The sequence below is a fragment of the Callithrix jacchus genome, chromosome 3 (genome assembly GCF_049354715.1).
Source record: "Callithrix jacchus isolate 240 chromosome 3, calJac240_pri, whole genome shotgun sequence".
NCBI lineage: Eukaryota > Metazoa > Chordata > Mammalia > Primates > Cebidae > Callithrix > Callithrix jacchus.
The window spans coordinates 30,480,349-30,508,073 of record NC_133504.1 but is presented as its reverse complement, the minus strand read 5'-3'; the positions used below and the strand labels follow the sequence as shown (position 1 = coordinate 30,508,073).

The window sequence follows — 27,725 nt, the reverse complement described above, 5'->3', positions numbered from 1 at the left end:
AAATCACTGAGTGCTTTATTGCACAATTAAGAAATGTGTAACCACTTTATTACTTTACAAGGGTAAAACTGATCTGTAACTTTTACGTGAATGTGCAAATTTGCACTTGAAAGTTTAGACTTCTATTGAACAAGATGTATCTTGACTGTATCTTTTTTAGTGCAAAATATACAAGCAAGCACATGTTTTAAATATAAATATAACTGAGAATAGTCTATGTTTCTAGTCAAATGCACTTGTGGAAAGTACCATTCATCCACAAAGATGCTTTTAATAAGCTTTGAAAGGGAGACAACTCCACAGTGTTGTCAGATTTTCCATTTAAAATTACATATATAGTAACCCCAACCTTTTATTTTAGAAAAATAAGGGTTAATGGTTTATGGTTTCTTCTACTCTGTGATGTTTACAAAGTAAAACTTCTACTCAAGAGATGAACTTGTGAAACAGCATAGTGGCACATGCCTGTAATCCTAACATTTTGGGGGACCACGGAGGCAGATCACTTGAGCTCATCAGCCTGAGTTTGAGACCAGACTGGTCAACATGGCAAAACCCCATCTCTACAAAAAAATACAAATTTTAGCCAGGTGTGGTTGTGAGTGACTGTAGCCTCAGGTACTCGGAAGGCTGAGGTGGAAGGATCAGTTGAGCCAGGGAGATGGAGGTTACACTGAGACTAGAATGTGCCGCTACACTTTAGCCTGGGCGATAGAGCCAGATCGATCCTAAAAAAAAAAAAAAAAATCCTTTAATAAATACAAATTAAGAGAGCTTGCTTTACATCTGGAAATACCTAGTGATCAACAAAAATTAAATTTAGACAGGACAGTTTCCTTTTTGAGTAATTACATCCCTAAATTCCTTCTGATTTTATATTTCCACAACTCAGCATCTCAGGATGAACAGCACCAAGACAAAGACTACTAGGATGATGAGCTCTCATCTTTTAGATACAGATATCACCCTGAATTGGACTTCACTGGCATAACTGTATTTTAGATGTCAACTTTAAGTAAGCCTGTTAAAGGAATTATCTATACAAATTAATAAAGGATACAGCAAAACTTCAAAGAAAATCAAACATTGGCTTCTTATAATTAAATGATGAGAAAGGTTCAAAAATGAATGGTTCCGGCATGAGTTCAAGACCAGCCTGGGCAACAGGGTGAAACCCCATCTCTACAAAAAAATACAAAAATTAGCCAGGTGTGGTGGCGCACACTTGCAATTTCAGCCTGTATTTGGAAGGTTAATACATGAGAATCTCTTGAACTCAGGAGGTGGAGGTTACAGTGAGCCAAGAGTGTGTCGCTTCACTCTAGTCTGGGCAACAGAGTGAAACTGTCTCAGACAAAATAAAAACCAAAAAATGGTTTCATTTTAACATAAAATGAACTGCAATTAGGACTTTATGCTTTCTTTTAACTTCAAATGAACAACATTACTCATTAAATCAAAGACTTATACTTTCATTAACATTAAAGCCTATCATAAAATTGGTAGCAATTAATGGCTTTTATTAGTCTTTCTCTCTATATAATCAATGAATCAATCATTTTCTCCTTATTGTACATAGCCAAATGGTCAACGAAATTAATTTCAGATTAAGCAGTTTTTAGAAAATTACTGAAACATATACAAAGTTAATACTTAGGGAGAATTATAGGAGTATAAAAGGAGCATCTTAAATTCTTGCACTTTTTATCATGAAAAAATTCTAAGACACTAAAAGTTTTTTTCCTTTTAACCCATAAGAGAATAATAATGTGCAGGAAAAGATATTTTTGTTATGTAGGCCAATAATTTGGGCTTCAGATTGGAATCCTTTTGAATTTATGTTATTTTCCCTCTCAAGAGAAACCAAGAAGAATAAAATTCTGTGAAACTAGTAAACCATCCCAGATGCCTTCAAATGCTCCTTGTTTATATAGGAACTTCCAGGCAATCAGGCTGCTGCCATCATGAAGTGCTTTTGTGTGGCTGGGTATCTTTCCTTCACTCTTCTTCTGATAGATCCAGTAAAGTTAGCTAGAGAGATCTATATCTGGGAGGCAAGCAAGAAACAAATAAATTAAAGAAATATTATCAGGAACAACAATGAACACATGCTTAATTTTTTAAAAATAATGTTTTGGAAGTTTGCCAGTGTTTTTCAGTGCTGAAAGCAACTTTATATATTCTTACCTTTCAATAGAAATGCAGCACTTATGTGTCTTCAAAAGGCTGAATTTAACTTTTATTTTATCTTATTTTATTTATTTACTTATTTATTTTGAGACAGAGTCTGACCTCCTTCTCCCAAGTTCAAGCAATTCTCCTGTCTCAGTCTCCCCAGGTGCTGGGATTAAAGGCATGAGCCACTGCTCTTGGCCTGAATTTAAGCTTTTAAGAGACTTTTTACATTAAATTTTTTTTTACCTAATAATCTTTATTTGCTCAGTGACCCACATTAGTAATCTCAATCATTTCTCTTAATATTTGGGATTTTTATTCTTGATGTTTGTACCAACTACAAAAGCTACATGAAGCACACTAACAAAAAGAACCAAAATATTAAGTATTTTATTAAAGAGATAAATGTTTCCTAGGTACCTTTTAATGCTGTTAGACTATTTAATAATTATTGTTTAGCAAAAAGTTTTAAACATATATTAGTGGCAAATATAATTATCTAATTTTCATTTAAGAGTAAAAGGCAGGCCAGGCATGGTGGTTTATGCCTGTAATCCCAGCACTTTGGGAGGCCAAGTCAGGTGGATCACCTGAGGTCAGAGTTTGAGACCAGCCTGATCAACAAAATGAAACCATGTCTCGGCTAAAAATGCAAAAATTAGCTGAGCGCAGTGGTACATGCCTGTAAGCTCAGCTATTTGGGAGGCTGAGACATGAGGATTGCTTGATCTTGAGAGGCAGAGGTTGCAGTGAGCCGAGATCATGCCACTGCACTCCAGCCTAGGTGACAGAGCAAGACTCCGTCTCAAAAAATAAAAAACAGTAAAAGGTTTCCAAATGTGGTGGCTCACTCCTGCAATCCCAGCACTTTGGAAGGACACAGCAGGAGGATCACTTTAGCCTAGGAGTTTGAGACCAGCCTGGGCAACAGCAACATACAGTAGGACCTCGTCTCTAAAGATAATTTGTTTTTTAATAAAAATAAATAAGAGTAAAAAATGATCTTTTATGGGAGGAGAATTATTAGTGTCACTAATTCCCTAGGTAGTTTTTTTGGCCTCCTCCTGAAGACATGAAGGCATCTTCTTGCTTTATTTCTGGAAGCTTCCACCTCCCTTTCGCTGCACATCTCACAGTCATGGTGAGGTGTTAACTATGATTAATTTAGCAATACAAATACACAGATGCCTTTTCTGGAATTATCTCTCTCAACTCAGACTGCTTAAATTGGAACATAAAAATGAAATGGGACCGGGCATGATGACTCGCACCTACTGGGAAGGCTGAAATGAGAGGAAGGCTTCAGCACAGAAGTTTAAGTAAGACCAGCCTAGAAAACATGGCAAAAACTCATCATGAAAAAACATTTATGTGTGCCTGGCATGGTGGCTTATGTCAGTAATCCCAGCACTTTGGGAGGCTAAGGCTGGTGGATTGCTTGAGCCCAGGAGTTTGAGACCAGCCTGGCCAACACGGTGAAACCCCATTTTTAACAAAAATACAAAATTTAGCCTGGCATGGTGGTGCACACCTGTATTCCCAGCTACTCAGGAGGCTGAGGCATTAGAATTTCTCAAACCCGGGAGAAAGAGGTTGCAGTAACCCCAGATCATGCCACTGCACTCCAGCCTGGGTGACACAGCAAGACTCCGTCTCAAAAAAAAAGAAAGAAAAGAAAAGAAAAAATATATATGTGTGTATGTGTGTTGTGTAAAAAGAAATGAATAAATGAAAATGAGATGAAGTTTTTTGCTTATTAAACTTGCAATATATACATATTTGTCACCCAGGCTGGAGTGTAGTGGCATGATCTTGGCTCACCACAACCTCTGCATCCTGGCTTCAAGCTATTCCCCTGCCTCAGCCTCCTGAGTAGCTTTGATTACAGGTGTGCTCCATAACACCCAGCTAATTTTTTGTATTTTTAATAGAGATGGGGTTTTGCCACATTGGCCAGACTAGTCTCAAACTTCTGATCTGCAGTGTTTCACCTGCCCCAGCCTCTCAAAGTTCTGAGATTACAGGCATGAACCACCATTCCCAGCTAAAAAATTGTTAAATAAATTAAAGTATTACACAGCAAACTATTCTTTATCTTTCTTCCTTTTTTTTTTTTTTTTTTTTTTTTTGGTGACCAAACAAAAAATAGACCCAAGAAAATATTGATTTAAGGCAAAGAAAGCAGAAGAGAAAGAGAGGAACAAAAAAAGACAGGAGACATATAGAAAAGAAGAAGAAAAATTGCATACATAAGTTCAACCATGTAAATAATAATATTAAACATGAACTCTTGAAATAATCCATTCAAAAGGCAGATACTCTCAGACCGGATAAAACAAAAACAAAGAAACATGATCTAATCATATATTCTTTGTAAAGGCATATTTCTGATTCAAGGACAAAAATAGATTGGAAGTCAAAAAATGGAAAAAGACATTATGCATGCAGCAACTGTGGGAAAGCTGAAGTGGGTATACTAATAATGTCAGAATTTAAAAAATTAACACAAAAATGGTTACTAGAGTCATAGAAGGACATTTATAATACTAAAAGGGTCAGTTGAGGAAGACAGAACAATTATGAAGATATATATACCAAAAAACAGAGGCCTAAAATATGTGAGGCAAAATCTGGCAGAATTGAAAGGAGAAATAGATGATTCAACAATGGAGTCAAATTAGAAATCAATAACAAAAGAAATTTGAGAACTTCTTGAATATGTGGAAATTAACAACACACTTCTAAAGAACTCCTAAAAGACTCACAAGGGAAAAAGAGAGCACTTGGAGATAATTGACAGTGAATACTTAGGGAATACAGCTAAAGTAGGACTTAGGGAGAAAGTTATACCTATCAACGTCTACAGTAAAAGAGAAGAAAGATCCCGATTGGATACCTAACGTTTCACTTAAGACACTAAAAATATAAGAAGAAACAAAACCTAAATCAAGCAAAAGCAAGGAAATAATAATGATTACAGCAGAAACGAATGATCTGGAGAGTGGAAAATCCATAGCAAAAATCAACAAAACCAAAGTTTTCTCTTTGGAAATAGCAACAACATTGATAAACTTTATTTAGGCTGACCAAGAATAAAAGAGAAAAGACTCAAACTACTATTCTGAAATGAAAGAAAGGACATCGCTATTAACCTTACAGAAAAAAATAACAATTATAAGAAAATACTATAAACAGCCAGGCGCGGTGGCTCAAGCCTGTAATCCCAGCACTTTGGAAGGCAGAAGTGAGTGGATCACGAGGTCAGGAGTTCGAGACCAGCCTAGCCAACATGATGAAATCCTATGTCTACTAAAAATACACAAATTAGCCGGGTGTGGGCACACACCTATAGTGTCAGCTACTTGGGAGGTTGAGGTGGGAGAATTACTTGAACTTGGGAGGCGGAGGTTGCAGTGAGTTGAGACCACAGCATTGCTCTCCAGCCTGGGTGACAGAGTGAGACTCCATCTCAAAAAAAAAAAGAAGAAAAAAAGAAAGAGAGAAGTAGATGTAAATCTTTGTGATCTTCAACTAATTTTTTTTTTGAAAAAATATATAATACCTAAAAAACAAGCTACCCAAGAAAACATAGCCTAATTTGACTCCAGTAAAATTAAAAATATTTTTTCGTGCCAAGGACAACACCAGGAAAAGACATCCACAGAATGGAGGAAAATATTTGCACATTACATTTCAGATAAGGGCCTTGTATTCAGAATACACAATATACAGACAAATATTCCAACTGAAAAATGGGCAAAGAATTTGAATAGTCATTTCTCCAAAGAGACACATATATTTCATAAGCACATGAAAAGATGCTGAGCGTTTTTAGTCATTATGGAAATGCAAATTAAAACCACAATAAGTTGTCCTTCACAGCCTCTGGGATAGCTACAATAACAAGTGTTGGCAAGTATGTGGAGAAATTAGAGCCCATATCTACGGCTGGTGAGAATGTGAAATGATGCTGCTTCTGTGGTAAACACCTTGGCAGTTCCTCATATGACCCAAGAATTCTTCTCTTATATTCCCAGAGAATCGAAAACATATGTTCCAACAAAAACTTATACACTAATATTTACAACAGAATTATTCATATTTGCCAAAGAGTGGAAATGACCCAAATACTCATCAATAGATGACTGGAAAAACAAAATGTGGTTTTTCCACACCATGGATTTGTATTCAGCCATAAATCGGTGTGGAGTACTGATGCATGCTACTACATGGATGGGCCCTGAAAACATTAAGTGAAAGAAGCTAATCCTAAAGACCACATATCACAGGATTTCATTTATACGGAATATCCAGAATAGGGAAATCTATAGGGACAGAAAGTAGGTCAGTGGTTGTCTGGCACTGGAGAGCTGAGGAGAAATGGGAAGTGCCTGCTAATGAGTGTGGGGTTTCTTTACGGGATGATGAAATGTTCTAAAATTGATCATGGTGATGGTTGCACGACTTAGGAGTATAGAAATAGCCATTAAATTGTACACCTTAAATGGGTAAATTTTCTGGTGTATAAATGATATCTGGAGAAAATTAAATATGCATGTTCTCACAATTCTAATTCTAGGAAAGTTTTGTAAGAAAATAAGTGAGTGTATGTTCGAATATGTATTCATGCCTTTTCACTGCAACATTGTTCAAAATAGCATAAATACTACAAAACATAAATATTGATCAATAAAGTCAAGGTAAACAAATTAAAGCTATCCATACAATAAAATGCACTCATCCCTCAGTATCCATGGGAACTGGTTCTAGGATTTTCCGTGGATAAAAAAATTCATGGATGTTGAAGTCCCTTATACAAAATGGTGTAGTATTTGCATATAAATTACACCCAGCCTTCCGTATACTTTACACTGTTTCCAGAATTCTTATAATAGCTAATGCAATATAAACAATATGTAAATGGTTGTTATACTGTATTGTTTAGGGAATAATGACAAAGAAAAAGCTTGAACATGTTCAGTACAGATACTACCATTGTTTCTCCCCCAAATATTTGCAATCTGCCATTGGCTGAATTAATGAAAAACCCATGGATATGGAGGGCCGACTGGACTAGTGTCATTCAAAACTCCTGACACTTAATACCCAGGTGACATGTTGATAGGTGTAGCAAACCACCATGGCACATTTATGTAACAAACTTGTGTGTTCTACATGTGTATCCTGGAACTTAAAGCAGAATAAAAATACAACTAACTCACTGTCTCCATATGTACAAATAAATACATCTAAATAAAAGATAAAGCAGTAAATGGATTTCATATATGTTTAAATAATGTGTATATATGTCATATTTGTACACATATAATTTTTGTGTATATAAAAATGTTGCCATTAGAAAAAACCATGAAGACTAAGTAAAAAAATTAACTAAACTCCAGCACAATTTTGATATAAGTGAAATGTGATACCTAGAGAACTTCAATCCCTCCATATCCCCCACCCTCACCCCCATTCCCATCCCACCCCAGCAAGGTTATTTTGGCCAGTGTAATAAAAAAAGTTATTGGGAGACTGAGGCAAGAGAATCACTTGAACCCAGGAGGCAGATGTTATACTGAGCCAAGATTGTGTCATTGCATTCCAGCCTGGGTGATAAGAGCAAAACTCTGGCTGAGTGCAGTGGCTCATGCCTGCTATCCCAGCACTTTGGGAGTCTGAGGCTGATGGATTATCACCTAAGATCAGGAGTTCAAGACCAGCCTGATAAAAATGGTGAAATCCTGTGTCTACTAAAAACACAAAATTAGGCAGATATGGCAGTAAATGCCTGTAATCACAGCTACTCTGCAGACTGAGACTGGAGAATCACTCAGGAGGTGGAGCTTCCAGTGAGCTGAGATTGTGACATTGCACTCAAGCCTGGGAAACAAGATGGAAACTCTGTCTCAAAAAAAATAAAAAAGAAGTTAGATATGGTATACACACACATACAAACACTCAAGTGAAGTGACACTCAATCAACATTTTGATTGTGTAAGAAAAAGGTGAAGAGTAGGAAAAAAAGCATGTCTAGGGAGAGAAAATAACGTAGTGGTAAGGAACATACATATTTGACAAACTCACAAAGAAGCACTTTTGCGGTTTACAGTCAGAATTTTATTTCAATTGTAGGAGTAATGAGCAATTACTGAAGGACCTGAAGCAGTATGGAAGCCATAATATGAAGATGGAAAAAAAAGAAGCAGAAGAAAATGTGAGGAGTTTGCTGCAAGATAAACAGTAGTTGAGTTCGTGTGACATGAACTGGTGACAAATTGGGAACTGGGAGACTGAACATGTACAAGTGTACAGTGGCCAGATCCTGTATTAATGCTTTGACCCACAATCTGCAGCAACCAGCCCAGGAAGCCAAATCACAACCTCTGCAGCAGCTGGTCCCAGATGGTCAAGATTCCGTCAATAACCACCAGCTTCCTTTTCATCCCTCCTCCCTGGATTCTAACTTAGGACTAACTGGAGAAAACCACATATGTTCCGCAAATTAAATGGAATATCCTGCTTCTAGATAGCCTGGCTTCAGCTTTCCCATGCCAATGATCTCCTTAGTCACATCATACCGAAAGCCTTCCCTTTTTCTCACAATGAAGCGTTCCTGCTTCTCCACATGTCTTGGTCCTCTGCCAAACTCAAGTGATGCTGGCTGACTCCCTTGCTATGTACACTCTGAATAAATAGCCCTGGCTTGATCTCATTTGAGTGGTCATCTTCTTTTTCTTTTGTCTCAGGAGTATGATAATTAAGTGTAATGAGGTAATTGGGGCTACAGAATAGGATGTAACAGAGCAGGAGAGAGTGGAGATACATTTTATTATACCTTGCAAGGTAGAACAGCTTGCCTGGGAAGCAGAGGATTAGGTGAGAATTTAGTGGAAATAAGTAAGTATGGTGCCCTGGAATTGAAGGAAGAACTTTAACTGGCTGAGTACCCAGTTGCTAAGTTCTATTGTGAAATCAGGGAGAAAATGAAAATTTGTCAATTGTTTAGACAGATCAGACCAGGCACACTTGCTCAGGCCTGCAATTCCAGTACTGTGGGAGGCAAAGCCAGATGGATAACCTGAGGTCAGGCATTGGAGACCATCTTGGCCGACATGGTGAAACCCTGTCTCTATTAAAAGTACAAAAATTACCTGGGCGTGGTGGCACATGCCTGTAATTCCAACTACTCGGAGGCTGAGGCAGGAGAATCTCTTGAACCTGGGAGGTGGAGGTCGCAGTGAGCCAAGATGGCACCACTGCATGCCGGCCTGGGTGACAAAAGCAAAACTCCATCTTAAAAAAAAAAATTAGAAAGTAGGATTATTCTAAAAGAGGTGTAAGACAGATTAAAGTGGATTTAGATGTGAAGACAGATTAAAGTGGATTTAGATGTGAATGCAAAATAATGGATTGAGGACAGTAAGTGCAGAAAAATCATGAGACCATTGACTGAGGGATACGTGGATGTATGTGGGTGTATTGTTTGTTTTAGTATATAGGCTTATCACCATCTAAACCTCTAGGTAAATAAGATGATCCAGAGAGGGAAGATAAAGTGAAGGTATAAGTGGCAGCTTGTAATTCCTCAGAAACCTTAGGGAGAGAAGGGGACCCACAGCACATATGAAGGAATGGCCATGCCTTCCATAATATCAAGAAGGAAGAGGAAGATGGGGGTGGGTAAGGTGGGGAAATGGATTAGATGGGATTCATGCTAAAAATACATTTTAGATTCCTGAACATCATGGTAGAGAACAGCTAGTTTAGCTATCTATAGAAAGAATTGTTACATATTTTGTAAGAAGAAATGTGTTTTTAAAATGAAGACAGCTGGCCAGGCATAGTGGCTCACACCTGAAATCACAGCACGTTAGGAGGCCCAGGTGGGTGGATCACCAGAGGACAGGAGTTTGAGACCTGCCTGGCCAACAAATGAAACCCCATCTCTACTAAAAATACAAAAATATTATGTAGGTGTGGTGGCATAGCCTATAATCCCAGCTACTCAGGAGGCTGAGGCAAGAGAATCACTTGAACCCAGAAGATGGAGGTTGCAGTGAGCTGAGATTGTGCCACTGCACTGCACTCTAACCTGGGCAACAAGAGAGAAACTCTGCCTCAAAGAAAAAAAAGAAAGAAAATGTTGAAACTTTAGAACATTGTATACATCTATGAAAATATCCAATTATTATAATACCTTTTTATTATATAAACATCACATTTATGTATTTGATATATAAATAAATATATTTATTATTAAGGCATTATAATCTTTTTCTTATATTTTTTTAGATGGAGTTTCACTCTGTCCCTCCGGCTGGAGTGCAGTGGTGTGATCACAACTCACTGCAGCCTCAACCCCCTGGGCTCAAGCAATCCTCCCACCTCAGCCTCCTGAGCAGCTGGAACTACAGGTATGCATCACCATGCCAGCTAACGTATTTTTTTAATAAACATTTTTAAATAAATGTTGCCCTGGCTGGTCTCAAACTCCTGTTCTTAAGTGATGCTCTCACCTCAGTCTCCCAAAGTGCTGGGTTTACAAGAGTGAGCCACTGTGGCCAGAATGCATCTTATCTTTACGGAAAAGTTTTATTTAATAATTAAATTAGGGGCATTAAATTTGTCTTCCAAGCATGACCTTTGGACACTGGACTGTGATTAATTTAGAAAACAGTAATTTTCTGTATTTCATTTAGTTTTATGCAATATGTCCTGCAGATATTTCAGTCCACACAGGAATGCCCATATTTAAGGCAGTTCTTGGGCCATTAACATTAAGCAAAGGCTTGTACATTAAGCTTTAGGGCCTAAACCTTGTCTTCACTGAACTCGCAGTTTAATACTGATAAAAATCTAAGGAAATAAAGTAGAAAGTGACAAATGGCTTTAAAAGCCTGCTGATAAAATGGCTGTGATTGTTATCAGGATGACGATTATTGTAAACTAACTGAATAGGGTGGGCCTCATGAGGAAAATGAGCTTTACAATGACTCTCAGGGTGGGAGAGAGTTTGGATTGATGAGACAGGGAATTCCTAGAAGAGGAAATACCTCCACCACAGAGATAGAAAATCAGAGTTCCATTCTAGAAATATTAGAAAATAAATCTGAAAATGCATGTTTGTGTCTAGTGAGAACAAGGCTTAAATTTATTATCTTAAATTAAAAGATAAGTAAAAGCTTCATTTCATCTTTTTCTTTTTAAAGAGACAGGGTTTTGCTCTGTCACACAGGCTGAAGTGCAGTGGTGTGATGTCAACTCACTGCAACCTCCGCCTCCTGGGTTCAAGTGATTCTCTTGCCTCAGATTCCCATGAAGCTGGGGTTACAGGTGTCTACCACCACACCCAGCTAATTTTTGTATTTTTAGTAGAGATGGGGTTTCACCATGTCTGTCAGGCTGGTCTCAAACTCCTAACCTCAGGAAATCCTCCTGTTTCATCCTCCCAAATAGCCAGGATTACAGGTGTGAGCCCCTGCTGCCAGCCCATTTCATTTCTTTTAGCAGCATTTATGAGACTGGGCATGATGGCTCATGCCTGTGATCACAGCAGTTTGGGAGGCGAGGCAGGCAGATCACTTGAAGTCATGAGTTCGAAATCAGCCTGTCTGACATAGTGAAACCGTGTCTCTACTAAAAATACAGGAATTAGCTGGGTGACATGGCCCACACCTCTAATACCAGTTACTCGGGAGGGTGAGGCAGGAGAATTGCTTGAGTCCAAAAGGCAGAGGTTGCAGTGAGCCAAGACTGCACCACTGCACTCCAGCCTGGGCAACAGAGCACGACTTTGTATCAAAAAAAAAAAAAAAAAAAGCCTAAGTACCTGCTGTATTGCAGACACTTTGTTTGATGGAAGATACAAAGATGAATAAGACCCACTCTCAGGCTTCAGGGAATTTACAGCATGCAGAGGGAAGAGGGGAGAACTACAGACAGTTAACACATTCTAATGCCTGGAGTTAAGGACTTCAACAGAAGTATGTAAATAGTGATCTGAGAGCAAAAGTGGGCATATCTATCTATTATAATTGATAGGGCCTTTAAAATTAGGAAAAGTTTCCTAAAGGATGAATGATACTGAGCAAAGAAGTGAAAAGGTATACATTTGAGGTAAAAGGGTAGCTTGAAGAACAGTTAAGAGGCAAAGAATGGACTGCTTTTAAAGTAATAATGAGGCTAACTACTATTTATTTAGCACTTACTATATGCACAGTATTGTGACCATAGGGTAAGTGCCGTAACAAGTTTCATCTGACTGATCTGGCAGTGGAGGGAAGCTTAGAGAGAATAAATGACTCACCAATGATCACCAGAGAGTGAGCTGTGTGGCCAGAGCTTGAATCCAGTTGGTCCAAACACAGACTTCACTTTTATCCCCTCTGGGACAGGCAAGGGGGAAAGAGTGAGATAACAGATGGGACTAGAAAGGTACATGTTGTAACGTGTTGTTTGTGAAATTATTATTGTTTTGTGTTCCATTTGATCTACAGCGAAAGAACTGAGATGAGGACTGAAATATGTTCATTGGATTCAGAAGAAGAAAATCATGATGAACCTTCCCCAGAATGAAAAGGGGAGCCATGTGTTGAAAATAGATGGGAGGAAAAATAAAACGCTGCCTTTTCAAAAGATGTGTCTGTGAAGAGATGAAGAGAGCACGGGCTGGTCACTAGAGAGCACTGTGGGGTCAAACCTGGAACTCGTCTTTCTTGTCTTCTCTTCCTCCCTCTTTTCTTTTTTTATTTTTCTTATTTCTCTCCCTCTTTTTTCTTTCTTCTCTCCTTTCTCTTTCCCTCTTTTTTCCCTTTCTTTATTTCTCTTTCCTTCCTTCCTTCTTTCCATCTTTCCTGTTTCCCTTTTCTTTTCTCTTTTATTCTTCCCTTCTCTTTTTACTCTTTCTTTCCATTTTTTCTTTTTTATTTCTTCTTTCTTTCTCTGCTTCTGTCTTTCTCTCTTTCATCTTTTATTTATGATGCAATAGGTCAGCATTGACATATTGAACATTCTGGTGGAACAAGGGAGTATAATTGCTGGATCAAAGTCCTTGATGTGTAGGGAGCTTTCCCATGCCCAAGAGAGGTGTCTTTTATTTAATAATTGGGGCCACACACACAGGCTCATGCCTGTAATCCCAGCATTTTGGGAGGCCAAGGTAGGAGGATTGCTTCAGCCCAGAAGGTCAAGATCAGCCTGGCAACAAAGTTAGACCCTGTCTCTACAAAAAATCTTAAAATTAGCCAAACATGGTGGCACAGACCTGTAGTTTCAGATACTTGGAATGCTGAGGCAGGAGGATAACTTGAGCACAAAACTTAGAGGCTATAGTGAGCTATGATCACGCCACGGCACCCAGCCTGGGTGACAGAATAAGATTCTGTTTCAAGAAAGACAGAGAGAGAGAAACTAGAACGGAACATAAAATAAGCATTGTAGATGTAGATGTCTGTAGTTTTGAGGGAATGTGTTCTTTTTCCAGGGTCCACAAGGGGGCGTAGTTTTAAGGGTAAGAACTTCCCAGTGCCATATTTTCTCCCCCTCGCATCCATCTTCATCTGGGTGTACAGTTTGTGTTTAAATTTTGCGGGCGTGTGAAGAAACTACAAGTCAATCACTGTAGTGGAAGTTCTAGGGAACTCCTTTCATTGGCCAGGGGTCTTAGAGAAGGTGGGGTTCCTCCCAGGTTAAAAGTCCCCTTCTTCCACACCCCTTTGGACTCCATGTTTGGGTCCCCTTCCACGAACACGCTGTCGTGGAAGCTGCTTTTCCTCTCCTAATCTCCATCTCTCCCTCTCCATTCCCTTCCACTCAGTGTGGAAGCTGTCTTTCCTCCCCTGGATTCCATCCTCCTGGATTCTCTCACTCGCTGTGAGAGGATCTTTCCTTCTCTGGTTTTCTCCCCCTGGGAACCCTTCTCACTCAGTGTGAGAGAAGCTTTGCTTCCTCTCACTTCGTGTGAGTCTTAGCTGTTTCTTTCTCTCTCCTTCTCCTTTTTCTCTCTTTGCTTTAAATAAAATCATTTACTACAATCACTTTTGAATCCGGCATTTACTTTTATGAGTGCACTGTGCCGTGGTCTCCTCTCTCATTCTAAAGGAAGATAGACCAAGAACCTAGAGAAACATCCTCTCAGGGGAACTGAGGGCACCCCTGACCCCCAATATAACAGTTTGAGGTCAGGGTTGGATTTTGAGATTTAATAACCTCCTATTTCTTTCCTTCTTTTTTTTTGGTGGGGGGGGTAGAGTCTTGCTCTCTCATCCAGGTTAAAGTGTAATGGCATGATCTCAGCTCACTACAACCTCTGCCTCCCACAGCCTCCCAAGTAGCTGAGGCTACCCGTTCCCAATACCATATCGGCTGTATTTTTTAGTAGAGACGGGGTTTCACCGTACTGGACCGGCTGGTCTCAAACTCCTGACCTTTTGATCCACCAGCCTCAACCTCCCAAAGTGCTGGGATTACAGGCATGAGCCACCGCACCTGGCCTGTATGACTGTTTTTAAGAGCTTCATGAGATGAATTGGCTACACAGTGTTTTCTCTGAGCCTTTATGGTATGTCCTCATTTACTTTTAATAGTGAGTTAAACACTGTGACTTTTTTGTTATGATAATTTTGCAAAAGAGAAAATAGACTCATATTAATAGAAATCAAGTAACTTCTAAGACATCCAGCTAGCAAATAATAAAGCTGAGATCACACAGCTCAGCTCAAGCTAAGTCTGTTTTCCTTGTAGATGGCTTGTTTCTAATTTTTCAATTTGACAAATATAGCTTGCTTGGAAATATTATAGATCATAATTTCCTCTTCGATGAGGATTTTTGAGGGGAATATTTGAAAGAGATAGGATGTTGTGGCATCACAGAGATGTGACGTTGCAACCCTGTAGGCCTGGGTGAGCTGTCACTTGTCACTCTAAGCCTTCCTTTTTACAAGGTCCTTTTTTTTTTTTTTTTTTTTTTTTGAGACACTTCTGCTCTGTCGTCCAGGCTGAGTGCAGTGGCATGATCTCGACTCACTGCAATCTCCACCTCCTGAGTTCAAGTAATTCTCATGCATCAGCCTCCTGAGTAGCTGGGATTACAGGCACTCACCACCACACCAGCTAATTTTTGTATTTTTAGTACAGACAGAGTTTCACCATGTAAAAGATGCTGGTCTCAAACTCCTGACTTCAAGTGATCCATCTGCCTCAGCCTTTCAAAGTGTTAGAATTACAGGCATGAGCCACTGTGCCTGGCCCCTTATGGTATTTTCTATTTAGTCTCAAAACTGACCACAAAAAGTGAAATATTTGTGCTGACAAAGGAAGATTTCTAAAACCACCTTTTAAATGAACATGAGGAGGAGGGAGAATGTGAGTTACTAGAACTATGGTTGTGATCTAATTTGCAGTTTAAAAGGGGCACTGGACATACACATATGTCCTTATGTGCACAGAACACTTCCAGGCCATACCAACAGCTGGGAACACCACAGCTCTGTGATCTTCACACGTGGGGACTAGAAGTGGCTAGACTGGATGTCACTGTTTTATTTTTGATCAACGTAAGAATTTCTTTCCTTCTTTTCTTATGCTTTTTTTCTTCTTTCTTTTTTTTTTTTACGCAGTCTTGCTCTGTTGGCAAGTGTCGAGTGCAATGGTGTGATGGGCTCATTTCAACCTCCGCCTCCTATGCCTCAGCCTCCTGAGTAGCTGGGACTATAAGCATCTGCCACCACACTTGGCTATTTTATTTTATTTTATTTTATTTTATTTTATTTTATAAAGACAGGATTTCACGATGTTGGTCAGGATAGACTTGAACTCCTGACCTCGTGATCCGCCCGCCTCTTCCTCCCAACGTGCTGGGATTACAGGCATGAGCCACCGCGCCCCGTTCAACGTAAAGATTTCTAAGCATGTGATTTTGGTTTTTCAGAAGCTTTCCAGCAGATGGTGCTACACACTATTCAGTGGCTCAGTTCTGGACGGAGGTATCTGCATTTCTGAATAAAAGAAAAGCCAGGCGGGCGTGGTGGCTCACGCCTGTAATTCAAGCACTTTGGAGGCCGAGGCGGGCGGATCACCTGAGGTCAGGAGTTCAAGATCTGCCTGACCAACACGGTGAAACCACGTCTTAAAAAAAAAAAAAAAAAAGCCTAGGGCCAGGCACTGTGTCTCATGCCTGAAATCCCAGCACTTTGAAAAACCAAAGCAGGTGGAACACCTGAAGTCAGGAGTTTAAGACCAGCCTGGGCAACATGGTGTGAAACCCCATCTGCACTAAACATACAAAAAATAGCTGGCCGTGGTGGTGTGAGCCTGTAATCTCAGCTGCACGGGAAGCTGAGGCAGGAGAATCACTTGAACCCAGGAGGCAGAGGTTGCGGTGAGCCGAGATCTGGCCAATGAGTTCCAGCCTAAGCGACAAAGTGAAAATCCGTCTCCAAAAAACAAAAACAAAACAAAACCACGACAGCCTAATCCTCTTACCTGAATGGAGCGCTTCCACATGGATCCCTTCCACACTGAAGCAGGGCGCAGGCTGCGTTGCTTTATTTCTGCCTCTTTGCCTTGGTCTGCCAGATGCCCGGGTTTACATGCTGTGGCTGTTTTCTCTGCGATCCAGGATCTAATGACTCATTTATTAAGTGAGCGCTTCTGATTGGTTGAGTGGATGACTACAGGAACGAACTTTCAGGGGGTGATGGATTTATTAACAAGATCTTGGCAAAGATCAGAGCTGAAGGTCAAGATTCAGCAGCTCTTATTTCCTGGGTGGCAGCTGAAAAGGAAATCCTCTACAAGATTTGAAAGCCTCAGGCTAGGTGGGGATTGGGACATTGGATATGTGGCGACTTCGGAAATGAAAGAAAAAATGCGTCCGCTCTCAGAGAAGGGAGTGGCGATCATCCCCAGGAGCCCTCAGTCCCTGAGCAGAGTCCCCGCCCCGCGGACAGGAGGGCCGCTCCCCGCCTCGCCAGAACACAGCGGCTAGTGAGCCCGGGCGCGGGGGAGCGCGGATGGACTCGAGCTGGGATTGGGAAACCTGGGAGGGCGCCTTCTCATGGTCTCAGAGTGGGGTCTTCAGAGTCTCCTGGAAAACAGGAATGCAGCCCCCAGACCCCAAGCCTCCTGGAGAGAGTCGCCCTTGCAAAGAAGCTCCCTTACAGCGGCTCACGGAGGCGAAGTCTGGGGATTACTCCCTGCACAGAAGCCTGCATTGTAAGAGGGATGTTTACAAGGATAACACCTACAGCAAAAACCACAACAAAGATCTTACATAAACAACATAACTTTATTCCTTATGGGACTAGAAAAGAAAAGCAGTAAGCTCAAAGTTAGCAGAAGGGAGAGACAATAATAAAGTTTATAGGAGAAATGACAAAATAGCAAATAGAAAGGCAAGAGAAAAAGAGTAACTAAGAGTAGGTTTTCTGAAAAGATAAAGTTGGCAAACTCTCAGCTAGACTAACGAAGAAAAGAGAGGATGCAAATAAATAAATTCAGAAATAAAAGAAGAGTCTGGGCGTGGTGGCTCACACCTGTACTCCCAGAATTTTGGGAGGCTGAGGCCGGCAGATCACTTGAGTCCAGGAGTTTGAGACCAGCCTGACCAACGTGGCAAAACCCAGTCTCTACTGAAAATAAAATTGAAAAAATTAAAGGAAAGAGAAGAAAGAAAAGAAAAGCCGGGGTGTGGTGGTGCATTCCTATAATCTTAGCTACCAGCTACTTGGGAGGCTGAGCAGGAGAATTAGTTGAACTCAGGTGGTGGAGGTTGCAGTGAGCAGACATGGTACCAGCCTGGGCAACAGAGTGAGACTCCATCTCAAAACAAAAACCAAACAATCAAAAAGAAAGGAACAACAAAAACCTAAAACTAAATAAAGAAAGAAAAGAGATTATGACTGATGGCACAAAAAACAGACCAAGAAATAGTATGGGCCGGGCACGGTGGCTCAAGCCTGTAATCCCCGAACATTGGGAGGCGGAGACAGGTGGATCACGAGGTCAAGAAATCGAGACCATCCTGGTCAACACGGTGAAACCCCGTCTCTACTAAAAATACAAAAAGTTAGCTGGGCATGGTGGCGCATGCCAGTAATCCCAGCTACTCAGGAGGCTGAGGCAGGAGAATTGCCTGAACCCAGGAGGAGGAGGTTGTGGTGAGCCGAGATCGCACCATTGCACTCCAGCCTGGGTAACAAGAGCGAAATTCCGTCTCAAGAATGTAAAGAAAATTTGAATTTAAGAAAATATTGAATTAAAAAAATTTTTTTGAATGTAAGAATGTAAGCCCTAAGAATTAGGGCTTAAACATGAATTTTCAAAAAGATATTAATTTTGGGGTGACACACATATTTGGTGCCTGTCACCATGCCTGGCTAATTTTTGTATTTTTAGTAAAGATGGGGTTTCACTCTAAAAACTTATAAATACAGCTTAATAGAAGGAAAGAACACATTGAAATAAGCAACAGGGAAGAATTCTCGGAAGATAGAGAAGTAGGAAAACCAGGAACCTTTTTTCCCTACTTAGCCATCAATTGCCCTAAGAAAATCTCACTGACAAAACTGGAGTATTTGGAGTTTTGGAACTCTGGAGTATTTTTTTTTTTTTTTTCTGAGACACAGTCTCCTTCTGTCACCCAAATTGAGTGCAGTGGTGCTATCTCAGCTCATTCCTACCTTCACTTAACAGGTTCAAGCAATTTTCCTGCCTACAGGCATGCACCACCACACCCGGCTAATTTTTGTTTGTATTTTCAGTAGAAACATGATTTCACCATATTGACCTGACTGGTCTTGAACACCTGACCTTGTGATCCTCCAGCTTCAGCCTCCTAAAGTGCTGGGATTACAGGCATGAGCCTCTGCACCTGGCCTCTGCAGTCCTTTTAAGGCTTGTACATTCCAGGGGAAGTCTTGGAGGATAAATTGCCATTAATGTCAGTCAATTTTAGCTTTTGTCTTAGCATCAGCTATGCTCGGAAATAATGAGAAACAAAAATGCTATACATCCTTTAGAAAACAAATAGTTAAATAACAAAAGTAAATCCCCTCTAATTTATTATTTTAAATGTAAATGGCTTAAATTCTCTATTCAAAGGCAGATTGGCAGAATTAAATCTAAAATGATTCTCATGTATATGGTCTAAAGGAAATTCACCTTGAATCCATAAACACAAACATTGTGAAAGTGAATAAGTGAAAAAGGTATTCAATGGAAACAGAAGCCAAAAGAGAGTGGTGGTCATCAGACAAAACAGACATTACATCAAAAAGGCATTTACATACCAAGTAACAAATAATCTGGCTGGGTGCAGTGGCTCACACCTCTAATCCCAGCCCTTTGGGAGGATGAGGTGGGTGGATCACAAGCTCAGGAGTTGGAGACCAGCTTGGCCAACATGGAGAAATCCCATCTCTACTAAAAAAAACAAAAATCGACTGGGTGTGGTGGTGGGCACCTGTAATTCCAGCTACTTGGGAGGCTAAGGCAAGGTGGGAGAATCTCTTGAACCCGGGAGGTAGAGGTTGCAGTGAGATGAGATCATACCATTGCACTCCAGCCTGGGCAACAAGAAAGAAACTGTTTCAAACAAAAAAAAAGATCAAAATTGATGAACACTGACAAAATAGAAGAGATAAATACACAAATAACAGTTGAAAACATTATTAATAATAATGTTTTTGAGATAGAATTTTGTTCTTGTTGCCCAGGCTAGAGTCTAGTGGCCTAATCTTGGTTTAATGTAACCTCCACCTCCTGGTCTAAAGTGATTCTCCAGCCTCAGCCTCCCAAGTACCTGTGATTACAGGCACCTGCCACCAAGCCTGGATGATGTTTGTATTTTTAGAAGAGATGGGGTTTTGCCATGTTGGCCAGGCTGGTCTCAAACTCATGACCTCAGGTGACCTGTCTGCCTTGGCCTCCCAAATTGCTGGGATTATATGCATGAGCCACCTCACCTGACCACTTCCCTGTATAATCTTACTTCTCTATTCAGAGATAAACAGAAAAAAAATTTTTTCCTTTTTTTTTCTTGCAACCCCAGCTGTTGTAAAAAAAAAAAAACCTTTTTAAAACAAATTTATAGCTAATCATCAGGTATTTATATTAACAAAATATACGTTTTATAAGTTTTTTACACTACATTTACCATGTGTAACCCTTTTCAAAGTGCTTTAATTCAGGAAAAATAATTTAGTCATCATGTAGCAGGAGTGGTCCTGGAAAATGGATCTCTCAGACACCGAATACAGGAGGAAGGAGTTTATTCGGCCAGGAGCAAGGTGGCATAGTTGCCTAACAGCCAAGCTCACCTAACAAAGGAAGGTTCCTTCTTTATCTAGGCTTATACTTTAGATGTTACCCATGGAAGAATCTTAGGTTTATAGCTTAACATATGAAAAGGGTCTTGGTTTACAGTCTCAGGAATTACATATGAAAAGGGTTTCGGTTTACAGTCTTAGGAATTACATATGAAAAGGATCTTGGTTTATAGTCTTGGGAATTACATATGAAAAGAGCTTCAGTTTACAGTTTTAGGAATGAAAAGGGGAAGTTTACAGTCTTAGGAAAAAAGGGGGAAGTTGATCTGAGATGCCTGGGTCTCCCTCTTCATCAACCCCTGTGAGACCCTCACCACTTTATAATATTAGTGAGAGGTCTCAATTTCATTCTCACTTTTCAGATTTTCTGAAGAAACCGACTGAAAATGTTTCATATAATACACTTATGATGTCATTTTTTGGCTAACTGCAGTAGTAATGAACCCCCTAATCATCTGAAGGAACAGGGGGAGTAGACAAGGGAGCAGCAAACAAACACCTACTATTATTAGAATACTTATGATGAGGGTTTTGAATCCTTCCAAGGATGAGAACCAATCTCCAAATAAGGACTCAGGGATAAATCCGTGCCACACCTGAACAGGCACGTGTGCCAGTTTGGTCCTGTCTCGCACAATATCCTCTGCTGCTTGCCTCTGGTCATCTATGTGCAGAAGGCAGTTGGTTAGATTGAATTTTCCACAGACTCCCCCTTCAGCTGCTAGCAATTAATCTAGGGCCAGCCAATTCTGATAAATTGCATTCTCATTTGAGTTTCTTGTCAGACCAAGAGGGACAGAGCTTTGCCCGTTTCATTGGTGAATATTTTCAAAATAGCTTGCAACCAGATGATCAAGTTGAGCATGTAAATATGGGTCCGGTATCCCCATGAGCCATCTTTAGCCCATGTGGCCAGCCCATAGTACTCAATAATTATCTCCGGTGGCCACTCATCACCTGTCTAATTCCCTAGTTTTAGGTGTCTCTTCACCCTAGCAGAGTAAACTGGATGCTTTAACAGCTCACATATCTTAACAGATAATAGGAAGAAAGAGGGCTTAATGATGCCTATGACACAGCCACCTGTCCATCTCATGGATCACACACCTTATATTGAGTACCATTATACACAGGTTCCCTTCTGTGTCCCCGTATATTTATAAGAACTGCAGGACAAAAGAATGGCAGTAACTTTTACGTCCTACCTGGTGTACATACTGAGGGTATTCTTCAAAATTAGTTAATGTTCCTACTGTGCAAGTCCAAATATTAAGAAGAACAAGTCCCACAATAAATCCAGCCAGTTTCCGGGACATGGCTGGAGCAAGGCTTGTTGTTCTTTTAAGGTGATTCTGCAGTCTTTGCCTTGGTCTAAGTCTCAGCTGTTACTGGTTTTTACACAGCTGTGGTGGATTCAGGCTGGGATTCCCTCTACCTTCACCGCTGTGGGATTGGTCAGGATCAGGTCTGAGGTCCTTTCCATTGTGGCTTTAGAGGGGCTGTACTCCCGTCCTTTATCCACACATGATTACCTAGTGAGAAAGGGTGAACTGGGAAGAATAAAGCTTACAGGACATTTGTTATTTACTTAGGTTGAGGTATCCTAAGCAATTCTCCTTAGAGCTGGTAACTAGCATCCTAACTCAATCTCTCCCCACTCCCGAGGAGTTTCTAGGAGTGCCCAAAGTAGGAGAGGGGGCCTATGGTATAAGACTTCATAGGGGAATATCCTGTTTTTCCTAAAGGGGTTGCCTCTAATTTTGAATAACCCCAAGGGAAATGCCTGTTCCCTGACACACTTTCCCTAAGCTGTTTTTGCTGGTTCAGTTTATTTTTTTCCCCCCACTTTTCTGGAACTCTGAGGTCGGTAGGCAGTGTGCAGTTTCCAGGTGATACCCAAGCCCGTTGCTGTTTTCTGGACTAAATCTACCACAAATGCTGGTCCACCGTCTGCTCCGATGTGCAGTGCTAGTCCAAACCTGGGGATAAGATCTCAAAGCAGCACACAGGTGACTTCATGGGCTCTTTCAGTCCCATCCAGAGTATGTGCACACCAGGACCAACAAATACTCATGTCCTCCACAGTTGGACATTTCAATAAAGTCTACCTGGAGATCTTCAAACGGAGCCGCTCCATAGCTTGAATTCCAGGGGGATAGTTGGACCCTGCCTCGAGTTGTGTTGCTGACATGTAATGCATTACTGTGCCACAGTTTTGGTCAAGGCTGCTAAGTGTGAGATGTAAAAGTACCAGCCCAACATCTTTTCAAGTGACTCTTGACCTAAATACGTGGTCTCATGTACGGCTTGTACACCTACTGCCCCCAGCAGCTGTGGTACTGCTATTCTTTCATCTGGGAGTTGGATCCATCCTTCTTTAATCAGTTGCCCCCCTTCTGTCTGGAGAAAGTCTCTTTCCTTTTTAGAGTAAGTAGGTGTTAGATCAGGGATCTGGGGAATCAGCAGGGCTGTAACTGCCGTTCAGTAGGGGGTAGATGCTGCCTTACGAGCTGCTGAATCCACTCAGGAATTGCCCAGGGTGACGTAAGTGTGGGCCCACTGATGTCCTCAGCAATGCCACCCTCAGTGGCCTCCAGACTGCTTCTAGCAGCTGCAAAGCTTCATGCTGATACTTCATTTCTTTTCCACCTGAAGTCAACAGTCCTCTCTTTGTACAGTGCTTCATGTACTTGGACAGTCGGGAAGGCATATCAAGAGTCAGAGTAAATGTTTACAACCTCATCTTTACTCAGCTCTAGGGCTTGAGTTAAAGCAATGAGTTCAACCTTCTGAGCTGAAGTACCCTGAGGCAGGAATTTAGCCTTGATTACAGTGTCCAGAGTTACCACGGCGTAGCCTGCACATCTCTCCCCTCGTGCATTGACAAAGCTGCTCCCATCCACATACAACTCCCAGTCTACTACTGTCCATGGCTGATCCCGAAGATCAGGACTGCTGGAAGAGACTGTGTCCAGGACTTTAAAACAGTTGTGTTCAACGGGACCCACTGACATTGGGAGCAAAGTGGCAGGGTTTAAGGTGTTGCAGACTTCAATGGCAATGCGGGGATTTTCACATAGCCGGCCCTGGTATTTGGTCAGCCTAACATCTGATAACCAGTTGTGCCCTCCAGTATTCATTAGAGTCACTACTGTGTGAGGTGCCTTGATATTTATATTATGTCCCAGACATAGTTTATCTGCTCCTTGTGTTAGCAGAGCAGTTGCTGCCAGGGCCCTTAAGCATGGGGACCATCCTTTGGAAACTTCATCCAGCTGCTTGGAGAGGTAATCTACAGGCCTGGGCCAAGGTCCTACTGTTTGGACTAGGACCCCAACTGCCACTTTTTCTCTTTCTGCCACATATAATGTGATGGGCTTTGTTAAATCAGGCAGCCCCAAAGCTGGAGCTGACATTAGTTTTGTTTTCAGTTCCTGATAAGCCTGATGCTGCTGGGATCCCCATTCAAAGGGCTCCTTATCTCCCCACTTTGTCACATCATAGAGAGGTTTGGCTACTACTGCGAAGTTTGGAAATCCACAATTTACAAAACCCGCCACTCCCAGGAGCTCTCTCACTTGCTGTTTAATCTCAGGTTCTGTCACTTTGCAAGCAGCTTGCTTCCTCTCTGCTTCTAGGCTGCTTTCCCCCTTCCAATATCCAGGTGAGCCTCAGATATTGCATTTGCTTTTTGGCGAATCTGGTCTTTCCTTTTAGACACTTTATACCCACAGTCCTCCAGGTGCTGAAGTAAGGCATTTGCTTGCACACCTGACTGCCGTGGGGTGTTCCAATAGAAGGTTATCAGCCTACGGGGGGAAGCATTCAAGCAAGAAGCTTGTGGGGGGTGCTCATGGGCTGATGCCTCCTCAAGGATGATGAGAGTTTTTGGAGCCCCTGGGAAGCTGGATCCAGGTGTGTTGAGTGGTTACACCTGCTCCTGGGTTTCTGCCATGAAATGCAAATAGTTTTTGACCCTCTGAGGCCAGTCCAATGCTAAAGAGGTATTCTTTAAGTCCAATTAAATAAACCAACTATCCTCTGCTGGCAATAATCCCAACTGCGTGTATGAGTTGTGTGCAAAGCCACGCGAGCCCTGCACGGGCCTGGGTGATAATATCAGTCTTCTGCTTCTGTCTAGGAAGACTCCACCCTCCTTCCTAAGGGACAATGAGAACCTGGATGACCCCTACCCGAGGCATTTTTAGCTGCAGGGAGTCTCCTTTTTGAATGGGATAGTGGCCCTCGATTTGCACAACAAGTTTTGCCAGAGAAGGAGAAGGGGTGTAGGGGCAGTCCTTTAAGTACAAGAAAGTCCGTCCTCTTAACACCTCAATAGCTCTAACAATATTGGTTCTGTTGTTTTTCCCATGGGTGGGTTACACAGCTGTTTTCTGGACTGTGGGCTCTGGGGGCATATGAGTCTGGCCCCCCTCTCTTTTAGTCTAGTGGCCCTTCCATTAGATTGAACATTGCCCCTTCACTTTTTATCTGGATCCTCGTTCTTAGGATCAACCTGTTCTCCCATTAACTGTGGGCATTTTTTTTCCAATGTTCTATTTCTTGACAAAATGCACACTGATCGCATTGCAGGCACAGGTGGGCAGACTGTGGGGCTTTCCAGGGACACCCCTTTTTCCATGCTCTTGGGGGCTTTCCTCTTATAGCAGCAGCTATTAAGTCAACCTTCCATTGAGCCTGATGTTTCCTTTCCCTGTGATTTTCCCTCTGGCTTGCCGCCTCTTGGTTTACAAATGCCTGGTTAGCTACTTCCAATAACTGAAGTATTAATGCATGCAAATCCTGCCTGTTTCTGCCACTGAATTTGCCTGGACTTGGGAGTCCACATTTCTCAGCGGCAAGGGGAATGGTGGTTTCTAGCAGTCTATCCCTTGGCTACTGAAACAGTCACTGCCAGCTCTCTTAGCCACTTCGAAGGGTCTAACACTAGTCTATTCATAGAAATTGATCAAGGTGTTCTTGCTCGCCATATATAACCTCATGCCTTACTTTGGAGACAAGGGGCCTGTCTAGGGTCCCCTCTGGGGGCCAACCTACACTAAATGCTGGCCAATCTTCCCTACATAAAAACCCTTCATTTTTCTGGTGTCATAGTTACTTTATAATTCCCACTAAATCCCTTCTTAAAATTTCTCAGCATGGTTTCTACAGGAGTGGAATGGCTATGGGAGTGAGCCATATTAACAATTCAAAGAAAAAATTTCCACACTTAGGGGAGTGTTAGCTCACTCACAGCAGTTCCCCCCTAGCAAGACGCAGCACAGAGCACTTTCCAATTTACATTCACTTCAATCCTTTTACAACGCCCAGAGGCTTCTTCACTCAGCCATATGTGGCTGTCTCTAATTTTTACAAAATGCTCTATGACACAGACACACATCCACACACACAGACACAAATCCAATTGCTCTCCTTCCAATTCAAGACCATAAGCATAAGCTTCCAAGGTTACAGATAGCTACCTTCCAACGTGCCAATGTGGCACCCGTGGGTGATCAGGCCACACTTCCACCCAAAATGGGGTGGGCTACTTTCCCGGGTTCAATCTTACCAAATTGCCCAATGACACAGACAGACATTCATGCACACAGACACACATCCAATTGCTCTCCTTCCAATTCAAAACCATAAGCAAAAGCTTCCAAGGTTACAGAGAGCTACCTTCCAATGTGCCAATCTGGCACCCATGGGTGATCAGGCCACACTTCCACCCAAAACGGGGTGGGCTACTTTCCCAGGGTCAATCTTACCAAATTCAATTGTCCAGACTTCCCCAAATGCTTATTCCTCCTCGGTGTTCAGCCACTGGGTGGATGCACACGGCAGGTGGATGCACACGGCAGGGCCTCCCTGCTTCGCTGTGGCGAGGCTTTTCCACTGGGCAAATACCTGCCTGAGAGCACTCGCAGGATGTGTCACCCCAGCGAGCACGAGTCCCCCTGCAGGGATGCTCCACAGGGCTACGCAAACCACCTAAGAGACTTTTTCCCACTGTCTGCTATCCGGGACTTGCTTCCTGGCCAACGCACCAAAAATGTAGCCGGAGCGATCAATTATGGGAAATGGATCTCTTGGACACTGAATACAGGAGGAAGGAGTTTATTCTGCTGGGAGCAAGGTGGCATAGTTGCCTAACAGCCAAGTTCGCCTAACAAAGGAAGGTTCCTTCTTTATATAGGCTTATACTTTAGATGTTACACGTAAAAGCTTAGGTTTATAGCTTAACATATGAAAAGGGTCCCGGTTTACAGTCTCAAGAAGTACATATGAAAGGGTTTCGATTTACAGTCTTAGGAATTTCATATGAAAAGGGTCTCAGTTTACAGTCTCAGGAATTACATATGAAAAGGGCTTCAGTTTACAGTCTTAGGGAAAAAAAGCAGAAGTTGATCTGAGATGCCTGGGTCTCCCTCTTCAATCATACATCTAAAATGTAAGTTAAACTGTTACTGCCCCATCCCTCCTTTTTATTTACCTAGATGAGAAAAGCAGAAAAGATAACTGCTAAGGTCACACAGATGGAAGAGGACAGAGCATGGATTTGAACCCCTGGAAGCCTGGTTCTAAAGTGAAGCGTTCACCACCACTCTTTACTTTCTTTCTCTAACCTGCAGGAGTACACAGGCACACACATGTGTACACACATATACACGTACATACATATTTCAAACTACCTGTGAAAAGTCTGTCATGTGTCCTTGCAGACCTTTATATATATACATATATTGACAGGAAGAAGGAGAGTGACCTGCTAAATCCAGATGGAACAGACACAGAGCACGGCTACAAAGCATCTTAGAATGTGATGGGCATAAAAAATATGCCTTGGCTGATGATTGATAAACTTGGCACAGGCTCAGTGGATAAGTAAAAGTGAAAGGGGATTGATTCTAAACTCTTCTTATAAAAAAGAAGAAAATTCTTATGAGCAACTGCTCCAGAAAAATACTTAAATTACATCACTTCAGGTTAATTAGCATCTAGCAGGTGGACCCTATGCTGTTAAATTATGCTGTACCCAGTGAGGTATAGTCAGCCTTGCAGGATTCAGTGTCATATTGAGGGGTTCCTATATTAAGTATGTATGTGTGTATGCATGTACCTATTTATTTATTTACTTGGGACCTCAAGAGATCATCCACCTCGGCCTCCCAAAGTGCTGGCACTGCAGGCATCAGCCACCATGCCTGGTCTCAAGTA

At 41.5% G+C, this 27,725-nt stretch overlaps 1 long non-coding RNA gene across 1 annotated transcript; it reads right to left on the bottom strand.

The window, feature by feature from the left end:
• Positions 1 to 26,656, bottom strand: LOC108590037 (uncharacterized). The gene is made up of 5 exons (XR_008479882.2): positions 26,276 to 26,656; positions 21,008 to 22,036; positions 19,467 to 19,596; positions 9,330 to 9,471; positions 1 to 2,047 (listed from the first exon to the last, which is right to left on the bottom strand). It is a non-coding gene; the product is annotated as an uncharacterized LOC108590037 (long non-coding RNA).
• Positions 26,657 to 27,725: the final 1,069 nt, after the last annotated feature.